Source organism: Alexandromys fortis, unplaced genomic scaffold (genome assembly GCF_014885135.2).
Source record: "Alexandromys fortis isolate MF-2015 unplaced genomic scaffold, M_Fortis_MF-2015_v1.1 scaffold_96, whole genome shotgun sequence".
Taxonomy (NCBI): domain Eukaryota; kingdom Metazoa; phylum Chordata; class Mammalia; order Rodentia; family Cricetidae; genus Alexandromys; species Alexandromys fortis.
In genome coordinates this window covers 3,645,627-3,659,870 of record NW_026068053.1, presented here as the reverse complement: position 1 = coordinate 3,659,870, position 14,244 = coordinate 3,645,627, and the positions used below count along the sequence as shown (strand labels likewise).

General features: G+C 45.5%; 1 long non-coding RNA gene across 1 annotated transcript in view; it reads right to left on the bottom strand.

Moving 5' to 3' along the window:
- Window positions 1-1,227: 1,227 nt before the first annotated feature.
- LOC126487109 (uncharacterized) overlaps window positions 1,228-14,244 on the bottom strand; it is a 21,175-nt gene continuing 8,158 nt past the window's right edge. The window contains exons 2-3 of the long non-coding RNA XR_007588288.1: window positions 5,643-5,775; window positions 1,228-1,448 (exon numbers count right to left, since the gene is read on the bottom strand). This is a non-coding gene — a long non-coding RNA (uncharacterized lncRNA). The remainder of the gene's footprint in view (window positions 1,449-5,642; window positions 5,776-14,244) is intronic.

Genomic DNA, 14,244 nt, shown 5'->3' with positions numbered 1-14,244 from the left:
ACATCTTTCTTTAGGTTGGGAAAGTTTTCTTCTATAATTTTATTAAATATATTTTCTGGGCCGTTGAGTTGCACCTCTTCTCCTTCTTCTACTCCAATTATTCTTAGGTTTGGTCTTTTTATTGTGTCCCATATTTCCTGAATGTTTTGTGATGAGAATTTGTTGGTTTTGCTGTTTTCTTTGATCAGTGTGTTTATTTTCTCTATGGTATCTTCAGTATCTGATATTCTTTCTTCTATCTCTTGTATTCTGTTGGTAGTACTTGTCTCTGTAGTTCCTGTTCGTTTACCCAGATTTTCCATCTCCAATCTTCCCTCGGTTTGTGTTTTCTTCATTACTTCCATTTCATTCTTCAAGTCTTGAACTGCTTCCCGTACCTGTCTGATTGCTTTTTCATGTTTCTCTTGGTTTTCTTGGGTATCTTTAAGCGATTTATTCATTTCCTCTACCTTTTTGTTTGTAATCTCTAAATGTTTATGGCAGTTTTTTACCTCCTGTTTAAGGTCTTCTATTATTTTCATATAATTCACTTTTGGGTCGATTTCTTTTAATTCTTCTGGAGTAGGGTGTACAATTCTTCTTATTTTGTGATCCCTTGATTCTGGTGAAGTCATGTTGCCTTTCAAGTTGTTGGAGGAAGTCGTGCATTGGCGCCTTCCCATCTCCTCCTTCAAATGGAGCCAGCAGAGGCCTGGTGTCTTGGTCCAGTCTTTGCTGTGACTGAGTCTCTGGGTGTATCTCTTCAGTGTAGAAGCAGGGGCTGTCCTATCAAGCTGGAACTCCTCAGCACCCAAACTTGGACGACTGTCCAGATGGAACTCCTCAGCACCACTCTGGGTGGGTTGTGGATGCAAGCCCGATTTCTCTCCTGGTGCCTGGATCGGATCTCCTTGTTGCTTGGGTGGCTTATAAACAAAGGGCCTACCTTGCTTGCTGCAGGCAGGCTATTGGGACAAATGAGCTACCACCCTCCCATTTGCCCTCTCGATTCGGATTTGGTCCCAGCCCCGGAACAGGCTGAGCTGGGAGATGTTATGTGGTCAAAGAGGGGAGAGAGTTGGACGGAAGGGTGGAGGGTTGTGTATGCAAGCTGGGTGGGATAGGAAGAGAGAGGAGGTATCGGGCAGTATAGCCCCTGAGGATGACCAGGAAGTGTAGGAGGGATGAGGAACGTCTGAGTTCCCTGTCCCTGGCTGCTGCCATGGTCAGAAACTCACTCACCCCATTGGTGTTTCTCCTGGTGGTGAAGATATTCTTAAACTGGTGGAAATATTCACTCTCTTCGCTCAGGGGACAGTTCTCACAAATTCTCAATTTTGAGAAGCACTGATATAGGACCAGGCAAGGTGGGTGGCTCAGGCCAGGATGTTGACTGTACCCCTGCCAGGCCGCACTCAGACATCCCTGAGGACCAGTCTCAGCTTCCTCACTGCAAAATAGGGTGGAACCTGGGTGGATGGAAGAACATACACTTGTGAGGAATAGAAAGGAAAGAGTGGTGCTCAGTCAATTAGAAAATTATTATTTGGGACTCTTTTACTAATGGCCATGCCTAGAGAAAGGAGGAGGACTAAGGTTTGAAAAGTTCTCTACATAGCGTGATGTCTCTACTCTCTTGGGGGTATCTGTGGATGGACAAAATGAACTCAGACAGAAGTAGAGTACCAAGTCTGCAGAGCAAAGAGTCGGAAACCCCAAAGATGAACAGGTGGAGAGAAATTCCTACGTGCAGTGGGGCTCCAAAGCAGGCAGACAACCCCTGGTAGCTGGACCAGCTCAAAGACATGGTCCATATCCTGTAGTGCTGCTGCTGGGCCGATAAGAGAGTGGTGTGAGGATATTGATACAGAGTGAAGAGGCCACACCTGAGGTGCCCTGAGAAAGATCTTAGGATCTTGAACTTCCCCATAAATTTAAGCCAGAAGGTAAGCCAATTGTGCTCTAGACTTGAGCAATAGAGGGTTTGCAGCTGAGCCTGGACTGCGCTGGTATCCATAACGAGGCAGCTGTGTGCACCAAGGTGAGCCGAGCCATCGTATCTAGTACTTCACAGACCCCAGGACTAGTGTTGTGTGTCTTTCTGAGATTGCCTAGATCGTTATAATGAGAAGGCATTCCATTTTGTACAGTGAGGAGTCTTTACTACTACTATTGTTTTTGTTGTGCGTTTATAAAAGAGAGACAATGATGAAGGTGTTCATGAATGTGATTCATGGGGGTCAAAAGACAACTTTGGGAGGTGGCTCTCTCCGGCTATGGGCTCAGGGGTCGAACGCTGGCTGTCAAGCCTGCACAGGAAGTGTTTTCACTTGCCAAACCATCTTTCTGGTCTGTAATAAAGACTCTGAGTGGCAAATTCCACTGTTACGCAAATAATGATCATGACAGGGTGCTTGCTCGTGACGCTGGTAGGCCTCTCATCCAGGGCAATCACCTCACAGGCCCTTCCCTGAGGCAGCTGGTGTGGAACCTTCCTTCCTACTTCCCCTAGGCTTGAAAAGGTACATTAAAATGTTTCCAGCTGAAAATGTTCACCTCTTTACATAAAGTTTGCCTTGTCTTGATTTAAGCCCTGGTGGGCATCAGATTTCATAGTCATGAGTGAAGAAGGATGTGAGTCTGGTGTGGTGTGTGTGCTTGTATGTGGTGTGTGTATGTATGTGGTGTGTGTCTGTGTGTGTGGTGTGTGTCTGTGTGTGTGGTGTGTATGTATGTATGTGGTGTGGGGATGGGAGTGGATGGGGGAGGGAAGCCTGAGTAACTCTAAGTCCAAGTCCAGGAACTTTGAACTATATTTTCAGTCCCATGAAATGCCCAGGGCTCATCTTATCGGTCCTTGATCATGCTCCACAGGCCATGACCCAGGATGGAAATGAGTCCAGATTTCTGAGGCTGCAGACACACACCTTCTGCTGCCTCAGATTCCCCGGGAGGGAAGCTGGCAGGGACAGCTGGCTCAGCCCGTAGAGGGGCACGTTGGGGACAAGGAAACAGACTGTTAAGGAGACCTGAAGTGAGGTTGAGACGGAGGCCTGAGGGGATTCCAATAGACCCTGGTTTGGGGGTCTGTGTTCTTGGCCTTTCAGCCTTTTGGTTGCCTATGTACTGTGGGCAGAGACTTCTTTTTTTAAAATTAATTTATTTATTTATTAAAGATTTCTGTCTCTTCCCCACCGCCGCCTCCCTTTTCCCTCCCCCTCCCCCGATCAAGTCTCCTTCCCTTGTCAGCCCAAAGAGCAATCAGGTTTCCCTGCCCTGTGGGAAGTCCAAGGACCACCCACCTCCATCCAGGTCTAGTAAGATGAGCATCCAAACTGCCTAGGCTCTCACAAAGCCAATAGGTGCAGTAGGATCAGAAACCCATTGCCATTGTTCTTGAGTTCTCATAGTCCTCCTTGTCCGCTATGCTGGGTTTTATCCCAGGCTTTTTTCAGACCCAGGCCAGCTGGCCTTGGTGAGTTCCTGAAAGAACATCCCCATTGTCTCAGTGTGTGGGTGCACCCCTCGCGGTCCTGAGTTCCTTGCTCGTGCTCTCTCTCCTTCTGCTCCTGATTCTGACCTTGAGATTTCAGTCTGGTGCTCCAATGTGGGTCTCTGTCTCTGTCTCCTTTCATTGCCTGATGAAGGTTAATATTCAGGAGGATGCCTATATGTTTTTCTTTGGGTTCTCCTTCTTATTTAGCTTCTCTAGGATCACGAATTATGGGCAGAGACTTCTTAAGGAAGCCTGAGTTTCAGGTCCGTGCTATGTTTGATACGCCATGTAAGACACACGTGAAGGACCTCTGTTCCCGCTGCTTACAGAGAACACAGTTCATGGTTTTCATCTCCCCTTAACTCTCCAAGTGCTAGGAAAAGAGAACACACATGGCTCCCGGGGCCTCCTTCCCCTGACACTCACTTAGAACCATTCATGGCACATGTCCAGTCTGAACAGGCATGTGTGGGACCTCAGAGTAAGGGAGATCATGAGATCTGGAAACTGGGCTTCTCATCAAGTACTTTGTGTTGTTTTTTTTTTTTTTTTTTTTTTTTATCCCCTTTGCATTGCAATCAGTCCTGCAGAGTGGAATGTGAGTGGAGAAACATTCTTAAAGGGAAAATTCCCATGACCTGGTCCACAGCTGAACTCGAGGCCAAAGCCCACAGGGCCCTGGGTGGCTGTGCTGACATAGCAGGACTCTAGAAGTCACAGCGTGTCCCCTGAGAAGGTTCTTGATGGCAGATAAGTGACTACTTTAGATTCCTTAGGTTGGGGAGCTGGTAGAGGTGACACTGGCTGGGTGTCTGTGGTGTTGTGGAGGTCTGAGAAGGAAATGAAGAAGCTAGACCCGTACAAAGGTGGCGGATGTCCTGCTGCTGCAGTATGGCACGGCTACCTGTTGTTCCCTTGGCACTTTCAGGGTAAGCGAGGTCACCCACAGAGGAGGTTGTTTTAAGCTCTCTAACAAAAGGGGCCTTGTCCATTTTATTCCCTGTGGAATTTCCACTGCCCAGAACAGTGTGTGCCTCGTGAAGGATACCCAAATATCTGTTGGGGAAGGGGGTAGGCTATAAACCCCATTTGCAAGAAGAAAGCAGCTTAAATAGAAGGGTGAGCTACTATCTGGGTAGCGGCTGGTTCAGCACCCACTCTGCAGATTTCCTTTCTCTAAGCTCTGTCACCTGGTTCTGTTGAGCCTTCGCTGTGCAGGCAGCTCCTCTGGGTTGCTGAGCTTCAGCTGGGAGAACGAATCATCGCCCCTGCTCTGGCTGACTTCCTCTCGGGCTGCACCGCATACCATTCTGGCTTTTACTTCAGGTTTAGACACTTGTAGTTTCCCACAGGTTATAGTTGAAGAGATGATAGTGTACATCTGGCCAGTCAGAAACCAGTGTTCAAATCCTGGCTCTGCCACTTCCCAGAATTTCAACCTTAGGCAGGTTATTTTCAGGCTCCAGCCTGGGGTGTTTCAACTATAATGTGGAGCTCTATTAATAGCATTGCTTGCTATATTTAGGGAAGCATGAAGGATGTACATAGTTTCAGATCTCATTGGCTCTGTGCAGGCTTCTCTAGAGGAGCTCCTGGAGCATATGAAGACCCAGTAGATTTTAACTTTACTGATGGGCTGTTTTCTTCTGTGACCAGTGTGTTCCTCATTCCACAGCCCCACTCCTCCCAGTTCCCTAAGGTTCACTCGCATCAACTGTTCAAAACTCCTTTAGAATGATGCATCATGGGATACCTCCCTCTCAGAAGCATCCCTTTCTGCTTCTATGGAAACTTGCTTGCTTATCTACCCTGGTATGATTTCCAGCTTCAGTATCTGCTTTCCCCCATAGACTGAGAGATCCTGAAGCCAGGGAAGAGTTTTATTTATCCGTCTTCTTTCTAAGACACACCATTCTTTTTTATTATTAGATGTTCCAATATTTGCTAGATACATAATTATAAGGTAGCAGTGCACCATTTAAACAGATGTGCTATTGTCATAGATGTGCTCAGTCAAGCTCAGAGGAAGGGGAGATGGACTGCACTTGTGGGGTATGGACAGAGTCAGAAACTTAATGAGCACAAAAGAAAGTCTGCGTGTGCCTCCAATATAGTAGCCACTTCAAATTTATATGCCAAAGACCTTAGCCGGAAGGTAACTTTTTACCTGTGTGTAAAGCAAACGAGGCATCAGAGGGCTACTTCCCCTCTCCACCATGTGAGGACAGAGAATCAGGAATCAGGCCACCAGCACACTGATTCTGCTGGTGGTTTCATGCTGGCCCTTTCAACCTACAGACCTGCAATAGCAAACGTCTGTCAGTCACCAGCTACCTAGTGTATGGCATTTTCTTTAAGCAGACTAAGACAACATTGCTAGATTATCTACAACTTACCTTAAAGAAATGCTATTTAAATGTCAAGATATGCATTGAAATCTGTTTTACTCTAAACATAGCTAAATATTAGAAGTTGCCTAATCTCTATAGGGGTGCTTTGTCTTTTCACATTCCATAGTTAACACACGATTTTAATAATCAGTATTTGCTAGTTTTCTAAGAAAACCTCAAGTTTTCTTCATGAGCATCCAGGGTGTAAAAGTTTAGTTTGCATTGGTGGAATGAGTCGTGTCTATTGGAACAACCATGGAACTGGACAGGCAGCCTGGTCTCTGTGTGACCTGTGACCAGGGCATGAAGAACTTATCGTTGGAATGACTCTGAGGTCTCCCACTGTAGAGTTCATCTGCTCAGGGAGATTTCTGTCATCTGACTCCTCAACTGACTCTTGTCACATCTACTTTAGTTAAAAAGGGCCGAGAGGTACGACAAAGCAGGCAATCTCAAGTTTTGTTCCTGCTAGCTGGGAAGGATCTCAGTGCCTCAGAATTAGCCCTGACACTTGCACTTTCAATGTGATGAAGTTGGACTATGCACCTTACTTCTAATAGATGAAGGTTGTCGGAAGGCTGGGAACCGAATTCTGTGAGAGAGAATGATCACTGGTGTAAGCTAATGGGAAAGAGTAGCGTTTGAGTCCAATGTTGCAGTGACTACAGAAAGCAAAACTGTAGAGATCAGAACCATCAAGACTTGGAGGCTGGTTAAGTGTGGCAGTAAGCTAGAGGGGACACTAAAGTGTCCATATGGGAGTGGAGTGGGGGGGATGTGCACCTGCAATGCCAGCACTGCAGAGCTTGGGAGGGGAGAATCAGAAGGTCTAGGTCAACGCAAGTCACATAGCAAGACCATGTAGCAAAAATGAACATCCAAAACAAAACAAGGAGAGAGTGAGGTGAAAAGAAAGAAAGCAATAAACATGTCATGGGTAGCAAGTTCACAAAATATGTCCATGTAGTTTGTCTAGTCATCACAATGGTTTAGACAGACATATGGGACAGTCACTAGGAACACAAAACAATCAAAACTGTACCCATGGCATGCTTGAATTTACTTGGCTAATAAGTCATGCTGTTGCCATTCAAATTCAGTGTTTCTGGCCCCAGGTTTGTCTCTTTTCATTTTACCTCCTGCACTTAAAGATGTAAGTTTTGTAGGGGAGACCCAGCCAATCACCTTGCTTGCAGGGGGCGGGTCCCCCGAGGATATTTTTTACTTATAAAGACTGTGGGCATGCTCCCTGCCTGCCCTTCTGTTTTCCTGTTCTCCGCTGGAACTTTTGGTTCTTTAAGTCTATTTCCCAATTAAAGCTGTATATATTATTACAATTTTTGTCTGAGTTCATTTAAGCCGCTACAAGGTTTGCTTGGGAAGAAACCGAGAGAGGTGGCAAGAAAGTAAGAAAGGCTGAAGTGATCCATAGGAGGAATGCAGGTGGGAAGCAGGCTGCAGCAGATGGAGGAAGGAGGAGTCCATGAAAGAGGAGGCCTTCTGCTGCTGTGGGTTTTGACAGGACTCCCCACAGGAAGAGCTGACATCTTTTCCACTCGCACCTTCACCTCCTCCTTAAATGTCAAGACAGTTCTGCCTGGGAACCCACAGTCTCTTCAGCTCACTGTCCAGAACACAGTCATTCTTGGATATCTTTCCTGTAAGGGGACCCATCTCTTATTCCAGTCTTCCAGGACCAAGAAACAAAAAAGTGGCACACGCCTTAAAACTAAGCTTATTGTCTCCCATATGAGAGAGGAAGGGGGGAAACAGTGGCACAGAACCTGTCATGGCTAGCACTTGGTGGCTACTAAGAATGTGAGAGGATGGTCATTTGGGCACAGCCTTCCATCTCAGCATCTTCCTGTCACTTCACAAAACAAGTCATTAAATAAGATAGATGGGACACCCTGTGCTCTCAATTGTTGAGGAACGAAAGTTGACATAAAATCCAGGCTTTGGCTTCTCCTGTGTGGTCATTTTTATTCTGACCAATCATTTCCAATACTTGCAGGAGCCTTTTAAGAACATACATCCCTGACTCTGGCTTTTCCCGGGTCTGATTTTGCAGTTATAAAAAAGAGAGACTGATGTATGGTTAGGAAAACTTTGTTCTTTTGTCCTAGGGTAGGTTATAGGCTGAAATGAACACCGACTTCCCTGTGCAGCAGCCAACATTCAATGCTCTTGGGTCATGGTTGGAGATACCCATGGAATGGAGATATGCATGGATCTAACTTGGTTGGAGATACCTGTCGAATGAGTAACAAATTGCCTTCAGGCCTGGGCCAACTCAGTTCTTCTCAAGTGCATTCCCAATGTTTCCATTTGGTCTCAGACTTCAGCTTCTAAATTGGCCTTGACAAATTTCGAAGGTGCCTTGGAGGCATTCCTGTGCCTGCTGAACAACTTCTCTTGGCACAGGATCCTGGGCAGGATAAACGATGGGCAAGAGTAGGGACCACTTGATGAAGTTTCCCATAGAGAGAGTAGAGAAGGAATGTCTGACGGTCAGAAGAGCACAGGCAGTATGAGGTGAAACCTTACTTGGTTTGTAGGAGAGACCACACAGAATAAAACCCAGGGGAAAGAGTGGGAACCATGCGGGACTGCAGCCATTTCTCTGTCTTAATTCTTCCTCTGAAAAGCTTAACTGTCTTAAGTACCCCAGGAAGTGTTAACTCTCCTGGGTGGGCTGCATTATCTTACACCTCGGGAGAATGAGTGATGAAAACCTCTCCTGAGACTGGGCACATAGAGATAAGGGCAGTTAGAGCCCAGCTTGCCACATTTGTGTGCTCAGCAGTGTCGCTCAGGCATGGGAAGACAGAAGCACACACAGCAGGCTGAGAACAGAAGGACCTGGGATGCGATGCTTGCAGGAGATGTTTCACATGGAAACCTTGAACAGGATGGACACAGGCGCATTTCTCATTGCTTGAAGTCTCTATCTTTGAGTCATCACTCAAGAACGTGTTATAAAGCAAGGAGAAACCTCAGTAGTAACCTTTATGTTCATATGAATTATGCAGGGGATAATCTTTCCATACATGACTGTAAAGGTTTTCTTATTAAGAAAAGCATATGAAATATACTGATTATTATAAGTCTTTAAAAATGTGTACTCCAGAGAATGATATTTAGTATATTCACATAATCACAAAACCGTCACCACAGTCCTCTCTCAGACAAGTGAGGTGGCCCGGTGAATAAAACACTTGTTTTGCAAACATGACATCCTGAATTCAATTCCCAGAATCCACAGTGGAAAGAAAGAATCAACTTCCAAAAGTTGTCCTCTGACTTCTGCTGCACTGTGGGGCAAATACACCATCTAGGATACAACGTACAAAACACACACACACACACACAAATAACAATAATAATCATCATAACAACAACAACTGTTATATCAGAAGGGATAGAGGTAAAATGAAAATAAAAGAGAAAAGAGCTTTCATTAGATCAATGAAGGGCTGGAGTCTCTGTGCAGAGAAGGACACTGTGTGCTTGGGCACAGTGGGCTTGAGGGTCTTACAGGGAAGAAAGGGGAACTTTGAGGATGGAAGACTTTCATCTTCAGAACAATTTCTTGCAGTATCGGGGTCATAAAATGTCAGGAGAATGTTCTTATCGATATGCCGACCTAAGAAGTTTCCCAGCTCCTAGCGCCTGAAGATGTTCTCAGTGTGTTAACTTTCCTGCCTGGAGCTTCCCAACTCACCTGAGACTTTCAGTCATTAACCCTTCAATAACAACAATAATTATCATAAAATACAAAATAATTATTACAATCCTATTTCTCAGTCTCTGGGAACCAGTTGGTCTACAGTCTGTTCTTTGTATGACTCTGGTGTGAATCTTTGAGGTGCAAACCACTCGCTCATGCCTAGAATGCCTCTTTTCTTAATAATCACCAATTGCGTCTCTTGTAGTGTTTTAGCTAGCTATGTTTCCGAGATCCCTCACTGCAGAACATCTTCCTTTGTAACTGTTCTCAGCCAGGAAGCTTCTGCTTCATGGATAAGCAGGAATGCAGGAAATCCCAAGAAAGTTTATGCAGGTGCAGTGTGAGGTGATGGCCCCTAGTCTTTCTTCAATTTTGCTTTAACCAAGAATAATCTAAGACCAAGAAACAGTAACAGCACCCAGAGAGGGCATCTCCATGCACTAAGCCCTTTCATTGAGTTCTGAAGCCAGGCTCTTCCTGACTTTTCACTGGCCCTGTACCATTGTCTGGGGAGTACTGAAGGCAAGGGCCACAGCCTTGCTCAGGGAGGAGAGTTAGATCAGCTCTCTCCCAGGGGCCTGGCAGGTGGCCATTAGGCCTGTGAATCTGAGGAGCCTAGGACTATCTCTGGGCAGCTACAACTGTTTAGCCACACACAGAGCATGCTCATGACCCAGTGGGTTCTAAGACCATAACAAACAGCAAAGCAGATAACTCCAGCTCTGTTGGAGCTGACTCCCTGGCCAGCCCTCTGACTCTTGGGAAGACAGGATCAAGGTAGCTAATAAGTAACTTGATCACATTTTTTTTAAAGCAACATGAACCAAACAGGCAGCTTAATTGCATTGTATAAGTGAACCATGTGATCACAAATTGGCACCTTTACAACTGTCACCTGTCAACAAGAGAAAAATTCTTAGACTGGAGACCCTTCCTTTTGTGCGGGTTATACCGAATCAAAGAGGCTTTTAAAGCAAGGGGGGTGAGGAGAACACACATTTATCTTTTAATGCGGAGACCTTAAAGATTCAGCCTTGCCTGAGGCAAGCAGCAATTCCCCTCTGCCTTCCCTATCCCCATGTGAGCTTGCCAGCGAGCCTCTGAATCCCAGATACTGACTATTGATCAGCATGCCTGTTTAATTACCCAGCAGAGTGGGTTCTCCACCAATCAATTTCTCTTCTAAAATGTCAGCATCTTGCTCCAGAGGGAAGAAGGCCTCAATTGATCTTTGTTTGCTTTTTCATTCCTGTTCGGAGCAGAGTACATTCACATACAGGTTAATTTTTAAATCTACTCCCCTCTTACTTCATTGCCTTCTTACTTCACCCTGGACACCCAAGTGACCCTGGAAACCCTTTCACCTCTTTTTACTGCTTACTTAGCTTTGTTAAATTGCTTCACAAATACGTATCCTGCTCATTTCCCAGATCTCTGCTCGTCAACACAGTCCAGAGTCCTTTTGGTTTTGCACCCCAGCCAGAATTCTTTGGGGGTAGAGAGGAGAGAAACTGCTGACCCCTCTTCTTGTTAACCTCCAGGAGAGAAGGAAAGGGCCATTTCTGCTAGGAGCTTGCCTGGTTTACTTCTAGGGCCCTTTATAGGATCTGGGAAATGTGTGGGTTCAAGCTTCTCTGCATTTTCAGGTTTTGAGAAGCAGGACTATGCACTGCAGGCCAGAGCCCTGTAGACATAGAGGAACTGCAAGCCCAGGGCATTGCATTTTTCTGCTGTGAACTGAATTTTGACAATGACACTTCTAGGCCTTTAGAGAAAGTTTTACTCTTTGTATCTAATGCTAATTTTTACTTAATTTAGGCTCAAAATGAAATCACATCAGGGCTTGCATCACGGCAGTCAGCATCTGCTCTGAGAGTAGCCTCTTTTGCTAACACTGACCTGCCTATTCACAGACGGTAAGGTAGACACACACATAGCTTGACCCCCCTCTGAGCCTGCAGAAGCCCAGATTGGCTCCGTGCTAGTTCTTGGCCGCTTCCAAATGCAGCAGCTTCCATTGTTCCTTGCCTGGGTCTAGCCTGCAGTTTATGATCAGCCAGAAAAACATCAATGGGTCCTGTTGAGACTCATTCCTGCACCTATGAAGCCTTTCTATATTTGGCTAATGTGTATTTTCTTTTGCCCAGTATAGTGCAAAATGTCTTTAAACTCAGGAAAGCATCCCAGAGGGACGACTGCACTCCACTCTTTCCCAGGATATTAATGTCTTGGGACTTAGTCACTTTTAGGCTTCTAAACAGTACGACTCAGCTGGGAAGCAAGCAGCCGACCTTTTGGGTCTGTAATCTTGAATTTTCCTCCTGGGATATTTAATATGATAGCTAAAAATAAACAGACTAATGGAGACTTTTCTTTTTTAAATAAGGCCTCTCATAAATATCAGAAAACTACCAGGAACTAAAAGCTCCTGCTCTTTTAGTATCTGATGGGGAAACCGCAAGCCAGCTCTCCACTAACTTCAGATCAGGTTCAGCTGCCCCCAGGTCCCAGGAACTGGGACTAGTGCAACTCTTACCTTGTACAAATTGTTCCAGAAGGAACTGATAGCATGTCAGAGACTGGAAAGACCGTGCTGTGTATGAAAACACACATTAAACTGGACGTGACAGTAGCACCATGAGCCAGACCTCAGGGGACACAGCAGCTCCCCACAGCACGGTCTTTCCCAAATGGGTTTCTCACAGCATCAACTCATGATATTTCCAGAGTGTTATGTCTCTTCCCCTCATTTCCTTCCATTCTTGATTGGAAAGCCTCAGGATAGATTTGGTGTGTGTGGACTTTTGTGAACCCAAGACAGTTGGTTGAGAATGAAAAGATAAATGTTGAATCACCGGGAACAGGTCCAAAGTCCCTTCCCATTGATCTGAAAACACTGTGGTGACTTTAACCATGCAGACTCTTAAATGGTATTATGAGAGTCAATGTTTATGTTACAGGTTCTGTGGCTTTGAAAGCCAGGGTGATAATCTAGCAGTAACCAGGACTTGTGCAAACTCCAAGCTGTGTAAAACCATGGGGGAAGTGAACAACTGTGTGCACAGGGAGGTGACTGTCTTCGTTCCTGGGATTGAACGAATCACTGTGTCCATCAGTTCCTAAGCTCAAGACTGGCAAAACAAAAATAAAAAAAAATAACACCCCCCATACACATACACAGGCACATATACCACACATAGACACACCCCACACACATACATAGGCACATACACCACACAGACACACCCCACACACATACACAGGCAAACACACCACACATAGACACACCCCACACACATACACAGGCACATACACCACAAAGACACACACACCACACACGTACACACACTACACTCAGACACAGTCACACACCACATACACACACACCACACACTACACACAGACACACTCACATACCACATACACACACACCACACATAGACACACACACAATACACATAGATACACACACACACTACACATAGACACATACCACATACACCACACATAGAAACACATACCACATACACACAGACACACCCACACCACCCACAGCACATATACACACACACTCACTCATACCACACAATACACAGACACACACACTATACACAGACACACTCACACACCAAACAAATACACCACACACACTCACACACAAATAACACACACACACACTCATACACACACACATTTGCTTCCTTCTTTTGCATCCTCTGTCTCACCTTATATCTCTCTGAAATCAAGGTGTCAGAAATGTTCCCCTCCTGGTAATTCACATGACAAACAAGCACCAGTCCCCAGGGACACAACAGGAACAGCAAAAATTAGATGGCACCATTCAGCTGGTCGGCTGCTACAAGTATTTGGGCCTTCTGGTGCCTTCTAAGGAGCTTTAGAAAATGCTCTTCCAGCCTCTCTCTTCCTATCCCACCCAGTTTGCATTCAGAACCCTCCCCCTTTCTGCCTCCCTTCCATCTTGGGGCTCTGGGTCCGAATCCTGAGGGCAACCTAGCAGGTGGGAGCTCCTTTGTTTCAATAACCTGCTTGCAGCAAGCAAGGGAGGCGCTTTGTTTATGAGCTACCCAACCAGCATGGAGATCTGATCGCGACACCAGGAGAGCCATCATTGGGGGGAGACCTCACTCTAATACCAGGAGAGCCATCACTGGGAAGGTACATCAGTAGGTAAGGAGACCTGATCCTGTAAAAGAAGATCCATAGAGAAGCATTTGGAGGAAGAGATGGGCAGGCACCAATGCAAGAATTCACCCAACAATCTGAAAAACAACATGAAACCACCAGAACCCAGCGACCTCACAACAGGAGGACAGGAACACCTTAATCAAGTAGAAGTAGAAAAAATTGACTTTATGAAAGTGATTGATGCCCTTAAACAGAATGTAAAAAATGCCCTTATAGAAATAGATGAGAAGTATAACAGAAAGTTTGAAGAATTGAATAAATCAGTAATGATACCCTAGGAAACCAAGGAAAAACAATCAAGCAGATAATGGAAATAGTTCAAGACTTGAAAACTGATATGGAGGCAAAGAAGAAAACACAAACAGAGGGCCGGCTGGACATGAAAAATCTAGGTAAATGAATAGAGACTACAGAAACAAGCATAACCAGCAGGATACAAGAGA